The sequence below is a fragment of the Odocoileus virginianus genome, chromosome 31 (assembly GCF_023699985.2).
Source record: "Odocoileus virginianus isolate 20LAN1187 ecotype Illinois chromosome 31, Ovbor_1.2, whole genome shotgun sequence".
Lineage (NCBI taxonomy): Eukaryota > Metazoa > Chordata > Mammalia > Artiodactyla > Cervidae > Odocoileus > Odocoileus virginianus.
The window spans coordinates 12,941,415-12,952,743 of NC_069704.1; the positions used below are offsets into that span (position 1 = coordinate 12,941,415).

The following is an 11,329-nucleotide window of genomic DNA, read 5'->3' on the forward strand; positions in this document are numbered from 1 at the left end:
CTGCAGTGAAGAGTGGATGAGACAAGCTTCAAGCTCTCATTGCATCTTACTTCCGGGTCCCTCTGCGAGCAGGTGTCTGCTAGGTGCTGGGGATGCAGCCCTAAGCTTAGCCATCTCAGTCCCTGCCTTGGTGAAGCTGACTAATGTAGAAGGACAAAGAACAGAGAAAGAAAAATAAATAAACAAACAGATCAGTGTTAAAGAAGCCGCCTGCCAATGCAGAAGACATGGGTTTGATCCCTGGTCTGGGAAGATTCCACATGCTGCGGAGCAACAAAGCCTCAGAGCCACAACTATTGAGCTTGTGCTCTGGAGCCCCGGAACCCAACCGCAATTACTGGGTCACCTGCTGCAACTACTGAAGCCTGCTGTGCCCTAGAACTGGTGCTCTGCAAGGAGAAGCCACTGCAATGGGAAGGCCACACACAGCCCCCTCTTGCCACAACTAGAGAAAAGTCCACACAGCAAGGAAGATGCAGCACAGCCAAAAAATTAAAAATAATTATAAAAAATAGGGACTTCCCTGGTGGTCCAGTGGCTAAGGCTCCATGCTCCCAATGCAGGGGGCCCGGTGTTTGATCCCTGGTCAGGGAAGTGGATCCCACATGCTGCAACTAAGACCCAACACAGTCAAAGAAATAAATAAAAACAAATATTTTTTTTAATAATTATAAAAAATAATAAATTTATGATGATACAGAGCTCTTGGATTTACTAAAAAGCATTGAACTGTACATTCTGGATGAATTTTATGGTATATAAACTATATCTTATTATAGCAGTTTAAAAAAATATTCTGATGGAGACTCAAAGGGAAGTACCCCCCCGCCCCACCAACCCAGATTTTAAAGGGCTGGCCTGAGAAGGGGAAGGTTGGGAAATGCAAACCACAGTGGGAAGGGCATTCTAAGCAGCCACCAACTTGTTTGGTGGCTCTAGACAGGACGGGGGAGAGCTCTACACACTCGAGACTGAAAAGAAAGCAGCACAAGGTGTTCTGGGTAGATTCACTCCCTTCCTCTCCCTCTGAAAAGTGAGCCCCACAGTCAACCCAGTGATGATTCACAGGACATTTTGTGGAAAGAGATCCTAGATCTTCTCCAGGTTTCCATTCAAAGGATCCAGGGTGAATCTGGAGGTCAGAAAACCCTTCCTCAGCCCATGTCCCTCTGCAGTTACCATCCTATGGTTTACTCTTCTGCTTCGTAGTCAAGCCTCTTGAAAGGGTTGCCCATACTCACCATCTCTACATCCTTTCCTCGTATTTACTCCCTGCAGCCTATAGAATTAAGTTCATCTGTGAGGAATCAAGAGGCTTAATCAGGGAACACATTTGTTCTTCTACCTCTTCTAAGTTCAGAGACTTGCATCAGTTTAGCAGTTCTCAAAGAGCTGAGACCCAGCCTCCCCCAAAATGTTGCTCTTTTATTTGTGGTGTCCCTCCCTAAAGTGATTTCATGATCCAAGATACTTTGCTGCTTAGACTCCAGCCATTGTGTCTGCATTCCATTTTCAAGCACAAACAGTAGAAAAGGCAAAGGAAGCATGTCAACTTCCTTTTAAGGAAGGCTCCCAGAAACTGCCTCAGGACACTTTCATTCACATCTCTTTGGCCAGAATTCATTCACATGACCTTATTGTTTCCAGGGAGCCTGGGTGGAGCAGTCTTCGTTCGGTCTGTATAGTCGTGAATATTGCTGAAAGTCAGAGGCTCCATTCCCATGAAAGAAGAGGGAAATGGGTACTGGGGGACAACCAGCCATCTTTGGTGAACTCCTCTGTCCTTAGCTTCTGCCTCATCACGGACACTGCTCCCCCTATAGTCACCAAGGCTGACTGCAGTGCACATCTCTGTCCTCTTCCTATGTGACTTAGGACCAGGGTTTGACATTTTGACCACTCCTTTTTGTATTTTTTTTTTTAATTTAAGTTGGGTTTATTGAGGCATAAGTTACACTCATCTTTTTCAGGTGTCCAGGTCTGTGAGTTCAGATACATTACACAGTCATGAAGTCACCACCACAGTCACAATATGGAACGTTACCATCACCCCAGGCAGCTCCTCTCAGTGCCCTGATAGCAAGCCCCTCCTCACACCTCCTGGGCAACACTGAGTTGATTTTCATCCCCATGGTTTCGCTTTTTCCAGAATGTCCTGTAAATGGAACCAATCAATACATGTAGCCTTTTGTGTTTGGCTTCTCTCACTTAGCAAATGCTTTTGAGAGTCCTCCGTGTTGTTGTGAGTATAAGTAATTCCTTATCCTTGCTAAATTGTAATACATTCTACAGATGCATCACAATTTATCTTCACCAGTTGATGGATATTTAGATTGTGTAAAATACTAATAAAACCGCTATACTCATTTGTGTACAGGTCTCTAAAGAAATGGCAACCCTCTCCAGTACTCTTGCCTGGAAAATCCCATGGATGGAGGAGCCTGGTGGGGTCCATAGGGTCACGAAGAGTCAGACACAACTGAGCGACTTCACTTTCTTTCTCTATGGGAACATGTTTTCATTTCTTTGGGGTCAATACCAGGGTCACCCCTTCTGCTTTGAAATACTCTCTTCTATGAAGCCACACTGCTTCAACTCTAGCTATGCCTTACCTGTTACTTGATTCTTAAATGTTGGGGCTCTGCTGGGTCTATCTTCAATTTTCTTTATTTCTCACTGTGCATGTCCTCCCTGTGCCATTTCATTTACTTCTATGGCTTTATTTACCCACTGACATGGTACTCACATTCCAAATGAAGTCTCCAACCCACATCACTCTCCTAAATTTTAAAACTGAATACTCAAAGGACATTGTAACATCTTCCCAGACACCTGACACCTAATATGTCCAAAATTCACTCATCATTTTCACCTATAAATCTCCTCCTAATATAAGAAGAGGTGGAAGGAATACACAGAAGAACTGCACAAAAAAGATCTTCATGACCCAGATAATCACAATGGTGTGATCACTCACCTAGAGCCAGACATCCTGGAATGTGAAGGCAAGTGGGCCTTAGAAGTATCACTACGAACTAAGCTAGTGGAGGTGATGGAATTCCAGTTGATCTATTTCAAATCCTAAAAGATGATGCTGTGAAAGTGCTGCACTCAATATGTCAGCAAATTTGGAAAACTCAGCAGTAGCCACAGGACTAGAAAAGGTCAGTTTTCATTCCAATCCCAAAGAAAGACAATGGCAAAGGATGCTCAAACTACCACAAAATTGCATTTGTTTCACACTCTAGTAAAGTAATGCTCAAAATTCTCCAAGCTAGGTTTCAGCAATACATGAACCAAGAACTTCCAGATGTTCAAGCTGGTTTTAGAAAAGGCAGAGGAACCAGAGATCAAAATTGCCAACATCCGCTGGATCACTGAAAAAGCAAGAGAGTTCCAGAAAAACACCTATTTCTGCTTTATTGACTATGCCAAAGACTTTGTGGGTCACAACAAAACTGTGGAAAATTCTTCAAGAGATGGGAATACCAGACCACCTGACCTGCCTCTTGAGAAACCTGTATGCAGGTCAGGAAGTAACAGTTAGAACTGGACATGGAACAACAGACTGGTTCCAAATAGGAAAAGGAGTATGCCAAGGCTGTATATTGTCACCCTGCTTATTTTACATATGCAGAGCACATAATCATGAGAAAGGCTGGGCTGGAGGAAGAACAAGTTGGAATCAAGATTGCCGGGAGAAATATCAATAACCTCAGATATGCAGAGGACATCACCCTTATGGCAGAAAGTGAAGAAGAAGTAAAGAACCTCTTGATGAAAGTTAAAGAGGAGAGTGAAAATTTGGCTTAAAGCTCAACATTCAGAAAACTAAGATCATGGCATCTGGTCCCGTCACTTCATGGGAAATAGATGGGGAAACAGTGGAAAAGTGGCTGACTTTATTTTTGGGGGCTCCAAAATCACTGCAGATGGTGACTGCAGCCATGAAATTAAAAGACGCATACTCCTTGGAAGGAAAGTTATGACCAACCTAGACAGCATATTAAAAAGCAGAAACATTACTTTGTCAACAAAGGTCCATCTAGTCAAGGCTATGGTTTTTCCAGTAGTCATGTATGGATGTGAGAGTTGGACTATAAAGAAAGTTGAGCACCAAAGAATTGATGCTTTTGAAGTGTGGTGTTGGAGAAGACTCTTGAAGAGTCCTTTGGACAGCAAGGAGATCCAACCAGTCCATCCTAAAGGAGATCAGTCCTGGGTGTTCATCGGAAGGACTGATGTTGAAGCTGAAACTCCAATACTTTGGCCACATGATGCAAAGAGCTGACTCATTTGAAAAGACACTGATGCTGGGAAAGATTGAGGGCAGGAGGAAAAGGGGACGACAGAGGATGAGATGGTTGGATGGCATCACCGACTCAATGGACATGAGTTTGAGTAAGCTGCGGGAGTTGGTGATGGACAGGGAGGCCTGGCGTGCTGCAGTCCATGGGGTCACAAAGAGTGGGACATGACTAAATGACTGAATTGAACTGAATACCCTGCCTGTGTGTATGTGGTTAGTGCTCGGTCAGTCGTATCTGACTCTGCAACTCCATGGACCCGCCAGACTCCTCTGTTCATGGAATTTTCCTCTGCTAACAGCACAGATGGAGGGTCCTTGCAGAAACCTGGGCTTTATCTTTGATCCCTAATGGCCTGACTTGCTGTGTGCTGTCAGTCCGCAAGATCAATCTGGGCCACCTCCTGAAAAGTCACAAAGCCATTCTCTTATCCTTATGCTTATACTGTTGATAAAATAAGCTCCCTCTTGGCCTCCTCGCCTCCAATCACATCTAATTCCAACCCATTCAACTGAACAGCCAGAGCAACCTTTCAAAAGCACAAATCTAATCATATAGTCATCTTGCCTAAAATCTTTCAGTGTGCTTAATCATTCAGTCGTGTTAGACTCCTTGCGACTCTATGGACTATAGCCCACCAGGCTCCTCTGTCTAAGGGGATTCTCCAGGCAAGAATACTAGAGTGGGTTGCCATGGGGATCCTCCCAACCCAGGGATCAAACCCAGGTCTCCCACATTGCAGGCAAATTCTTCACTGTCTGAGCCACAAGGGAAGCCCAAAATCTTTCGATGGGCATCTCTTAACTTTAAGATAAAGGGTAAATTGAATTGTAGGTGCATTCTAAGTTCTTGGAAGTTCAGTTCAGTTCAGTTCAGTTCAGTCTCTCAGTCATATGTGACTCTCCACAACCCCATGGACTGCAGCACACCAGGCTTTCCTGTCCATCACCAACTCCTGGAGTTTACTCAAACTCATGTCCATTGAGTCGATGATGCCATCCAACCATCTTATCCTCCGCCGTCCCCTTCTCCTCCCTCCCTCAATCTTTCCCAGCATCAGCATCTTTTCAAATGAGTCAGTTCTTCCCATCAGGTGGCCAAAATATTGGAGTTTCAGCTTCACCATTAGTCCTTCCTATGAATATTCAGGACTGATTTCCTTTAGGATGGACTGGTTGAATCTTCTCACTGTTCAAGGGACTCTCAAGAGTCTTCTCCAGCAGTTCAAAAACATCAATTCTTCTGTGCTCAGCTTTCTTTATAGTCCAACTCTCAATCCATATATGACTACTGGAAAAACCATAGCTTTGACTAGATGGACCTTTGTTGGCAAAGTAATGTCTGCTTTTTAAAATTTATTTATTTTTTATTTTTTTATTTTTAATACGCTGTCTAGTTGGGTCACATCTTTTCTTCCAGGGAGTATGCGTCTTTTAATTTCATGGCTGCAGTCACCATCTGCAGTGATTTTGGAGCCCCCCAAAATAAAGTCTCTCACTGTTTCCATTGTTTCCCCATCTATTTGCCATGAAGTTATGGGACCAGATGCCATGATCTTAGTTTTCTGAATGTTGAGTTTTAAGCCAACTTTTTCACTCTCCTCTTTCACTTTCATCAAGAGGCTCTTTCGTTCTTTGTTTTCTGCCATAAGGAAGCTAATGAATTGGAAGCTTTCTTGGAAGTTCGTGGGTTGATTATTACAATTTTAAAAAGCAATGGAAAAATGAGACCTTCATTTTACAGGACTGGCTTAGACTTTGTTAAGAGCTATAAATACATTGTTTGCTATATTTAGCTTTAGGGGAAAAAAATAACAAGACGTTAGAGTCAAACAGACTTTGGTTAAAACTCCAGCTTGGTCATTGACTAGCTTTGTGATTTTGGACCTATTATGTCTCAGGTTTCTTTCCCTATAAAATGAGAACAATAAAACTTATCTTTAAAGGTTAGATTAAAAATTAGATACAATATGCATAAATTGCCTAGCACTGTGCCTGGTACTTAGTAGACAATGAACAATAGCTATGCAGTAATAAGCTATCATCATCATTATCATTATTGCACTGTAACTTGCCTTTAAAATCTCAGTTTAACAGCCATCAATATGTATCTTCATAGTATTGAAGAGAGGAAATCAATACAGATAAAGGTAATAGATGATCAATTCATTTATTCTCATTGATTAAGGGAGGGTGTTACACACACACACACACACAAAGACATATATTTAGCAGAGCTACACAGCAGCAGGTTATGGCTGTGTGGAACCATTAATACACGTTCTCTAATAGTTTATTCATTTAAGCTAAACTCACCAAGTACTGTTAATACACCAAATACATATTTATAACTTAAAAGTCAATTACATAACTATCTGAAATCTAGTCTAGAACCAGGAAACAGATAAAACAATAATATCATAAAGTCCAGCCCATAAATAATTATTCTTAACCTTTCTTAGGGTCATAACCTTCTTAAGTATCTGATGAAAACTGTGGTCTCTCAGTCCATGAAAAATATACAAACCTACATTTTGCTTTTAATATGAGATAGTCTGTGGACCTATGAAGTCCATCCATTGTTTGTGAACCTCAGGCCAAGTTCTAGTTGTCTGGAGTTTCCAATTTGCTTGCGTATAAATTGTTTTATATTTATCCCTCAGTCTTGCTTTGAGAGGTTATTATCACCACTTTACAGACTAAGAAACTGAAGCTTAGAGTAGTTAAACAACTGAGGTTATTTGTTAACAAGAGTCAAATTCATCAACAGAACCAAAACCTTCAGCCTCTTGGTCTAAAAACAGAATGACCAGCTCTGAGAGAATACCTAACAGGATTTTTATATAGGTATAATGAATAAGCTTTAGAAACAGGAATTTTTTCAACTGGGGACCATGGCGGACTTCAGCAATCTGCCTGAGATTATAGGCAGAATTACGGGTTTGGGGGCGGGTGTGAAGGGTTCATGCCTTAGTGTTTCAAAATTCAAACCAAACAAAACTCCTAATAGAACTACTTTAGACATAATTCTGAGCCTGTCTGGTGAAATTTTTTCTAGTTTACTAGAAAATAGAAACACACGATTAGCAGAGGTTGGAGAAAAACAGGAAAAGCGTTACTTCAGGTAGTTGTAGTTAAAAGTGAGGAAGAAAGGTGTGAAAATGGGCAAAGGATAACAAAACAAAACATCATTTTGGAGTCCTTCAGTCTAGAAACACACGACCCTACACATTACAGTAACTCCTGAGACCAGCATAGGATAATCACAGCCAGCGCTTTGTGTTAAAGACTACAAGGGGGACTTCCCTGGTGGTCCAGTGGTAAAGGTTTGGCTCTCCAATGGAGGCCAGGGAACCGGGCCTAATTCACTGGGATCCCACATGCTTTGCAGCCAAAAACCCAAAACATAAAACAGAAACAATATTGTAATGAATTCAACGAAGGCTTTAAAAATGGTCCACATTAAAAAAAAAGAAATCTTCAAAAAAAGTAAAAACAAAACAAAATGTCTAAATGGGCTTTCAAATTTTTCCATATATATTAGGTCGTTAATGTTTATACCTTGCCTAGACTGAAATTTAGTTTCTTGGAAAGTATATTCAGCATTCATCTTCACTTTCTTTCCTTGTCAGTGATGGATAAAGATAGTACTATCATTTTAAGTCTACCTGGGAAGGAAAAAAATAAGAACAATTGCTTTGTCAAGCTCCAGGCACCATCCAAATATATCCGCAAACCGTTAGGTTAATAATTAAAATAAAAAAACAGCAGTCTTCTAATTTGCTTGGCATTACTGGATTTCAACTATACTCCAAGAAGTATTATGTCCTGTGGAGCTTTATGTACTTTTCATATTTTATAACAAGGATCATTCTACCCTTTTACTTTCATGTCAATAATGTTACCATTAGAGACATCAGTATGTAGGAAAGAAATATACCTCTAATAGAAATTGGGTGTTTGTTCATCTAGAGCTGCACATGTGTGTGTATGTGAGGTAGGGGTATAATTATATAATTTACCGAGTTGCATTCATCTTCAGACCAGCCTCCCACCAACTTGGTTTACAGAGCTGGAATTAATATCATGGAGTCACCATTATCCTTCATGTCTCACTCTTATTTCACCATTAATCAGTTCTCTCTGAAAATATGTCACCCCAAATAGCTTCCTGTGAATCTACTGATGCTAGAATTGTGACAGGAGGGAGGTCAGCAAAATGCAATGAGCTCTTTTCTTTGGTTAAACATGGGCAAACGTTATCCCTCTTTTTCAGAGTCTTCTATTGACCTCCCTCTATATATGAATCTGTCCAGAAAAGACACTGATAGCACTGACTTCTGATTCATGGATGATTCTTGCAATCACAGTCTGTTGATGACTGGAGGGATTCTGGGGGTTACCTACCTAGTCCAACAGCCAACACAATCTTCTATGACTGACCTGGGATCATCCTCTGTGTTGAAATACACTTATTGTTTTCTTTTAGCTCAAAAAGCTGAAAAGGCCTATTTGTTTTTTGTTTTTAAATCCTCTCACCCACCCACAAGATGACGTATGTGTTCAGAACAGCCCATGATTATGCGTGTACAGATGTAGCAAGAACACTTATTTCACCACTGCCAAGTCTGACCTATGATGGAAGATGAACAATGACCTCTCAGAGATAACCCAATGACACCATGGACTCATCAAGGGGACTCTGCCAAGGAAAAGCTTCCCCTTAACCACACATGGGAGAGAAACCAGTCCAGTGTCACCCAAGCACACTGCACATTGGTTAAGCCAAGAGTCAGGAGAGATGGATGGTGTTCAATTGCTATAAGGCTATGGATGCTTAACCTAGCATAATCTTTTCAGCTCTCCTATGCTGAATAAAACTGGAGAAGCTATTTGGTTACTTGGTGATATCTCTAAAAGTAGGCTTATGTATCTCTTCATTAAATACTTTCATCTCCTGATACAAATATTAAATGTCAACATCAAAAGTAACACTACCTAAAATCACCCACAAGATTTTTTTTTTTTTTGGAAGATGCTTTGAGGAGGATCATTGGTAAGTTGGAAACCATTTGTCTCTTTTGGAATTGGAAACTTTGATTTATCCTTGAAGGGAGACTGTTCTTTTGCTCTTAGAAAAATGTGAGAATATTTACTTATGCAAATGCAATTAAGTACTCATTAGAATGTAAGCCCTATGGGGGTGAGGATTTATTTTTCTATTTTGTTCACTTACATGTACCCTAGAACAGTTCCCAGCATATAGTAGGCTCTTAATAAATATTTGTTGAATAAAATAATGTAAAAATTCCCCTTGAGCAAGATCTCAAGAAATTGTACTTTCTTGGACATATCTTTTTTCAGATCCAAGTCTTTACAGTTGATGGTCTCCATAGATATGTATTATGGCTTCCTCTCAGTAGCTTAGTGGTAAAGAATCCTCCTGCAATACAGGAGATGCACAGGAGATGTGGGTAAGAAAGATAGTTTTGGAAGTGTTTCAACATAGTTTTGGAAGTGTTGGCCACAGCAATCAGGGCAGAAAAAGGAATAAAAGGAATCCAGATAGGAAAAGAAGAAGTGAAACTCTCTCTGTTTGCAGATGACATGATCCTCTACATAGAAAACCCTAAAGACTCTACCAGAAAATTACTAGAGCTAATCAATAAATACAGTAAAGTTGCAGGATATAAAATTAACACACAGAAATCTCTTGCATTCCTATACACTAACAATGAGAAAACAGAAAGAGAAATTAAGGAAACGATACCATTCACCATTGCAACAAAAAGAATAAAATACTTAGGAGTATATCTACCTAAAGAAACAAAAGACCTATACATAGAAAACTATAAAACACTGATGAAAGAAATCAAAGAGGACACAAACAGATGGAGAAACATACCGTGTTCATGGATTGGAAGAATCAATATTGTCAAAATGGCTATACTACCCAAAGCAATCTATAGATTCAATGCAATCCCTATCAAACTACCAACGGTATTTTTCACAGAACTAGAACAAATAATTTCACAATTTGTATGGAAATACAAAAAACCTCGAATAGCCAAAGTAATCCTGAGAAAGAAGAATGGAACTGGAGGAATCAATCTGCCTGACTTCAGACTCTACTACAAAGCCACAGTCATCAAGACAGTATGGTACTGGCACAAAGACAGAAATATAGATCAATGGAACAGAATAGAAAGCCCAGAGATAAATCCACGAACCTATGGTCACCTTATCTTCGACAAAGGAGGCAAGGATATACAATGGAAAAAAGATAACCTCTTTAACAAGTGGTGCTGGGAAAACTAGTCAACCACCTGTAAAAGAATGAACCTAGAACACTTTCTAACACCATACACAAAAATAAACTCAAAATGGATTAAAGATCTAAATGTAAGACCAGAAACTATAAAACTCCTAGAGGAGAACATAGGCAAAACACTCTACGATATAAATCACAGCAGGATCCTCTATGACCCACATCCCAGAATTTTAGAAATAAAAGAAAAAATAAACAAATGGGACCTAATGAAACTTAAAAGCTTTTGCACAACAAAGGAAACTATAAGCAAAGTGAAAAGACAGCCCTCAGATTGGGAGAAAATAATAGCAAACGAAGCAACAGACAAAGGATTAATCTCAAAAATATACAAGCAACTCCTCCAGCTCAACTCCAGAAAAATAAATGACCCAATCAAAAAATGGGCCAAAGAACTCAACAGACATTTCTCCAAGGAAGACATACAGATGGCTAACAAACACATGAAAAGATGCTCAACATCACTCATTATCAGAGAAATGCAAATCAAAACCACAATGAGGTACCATTATACGCCAGTCAGGATGGCTGCTATCCAAAAGTCTACAAGCAATAAATGCTGGAGAGGGTGTGGAGAAAAGGGAACCCTCTTACACTGTTGGTGGGAATGCAAATTAGTACAGCCACTATGGAAAACAGTGTGGAGATTTCTTAAAAAGCTGGAAATAGAACTGCCATATGACCCAGCAATCCCA

At 40.2% G+C, this 11,329-nt stretch overlaps 1 protein-coding gene across 1 annotated transcript in view; it reads right to left on the reverse strand.

Annotated features, from left to right (window-relative positions):
• PALM2AKAP2 (PALM2 and AKAP2 fusion) overlaps window positions 1-11,329 on the reverse strand; it is a 538,506-nt gene that overhangs the window by 509,151 nt on the left and 18,026 nt on the right. The gene's annotated exons all lie outside the window — the stretch shown is intronic.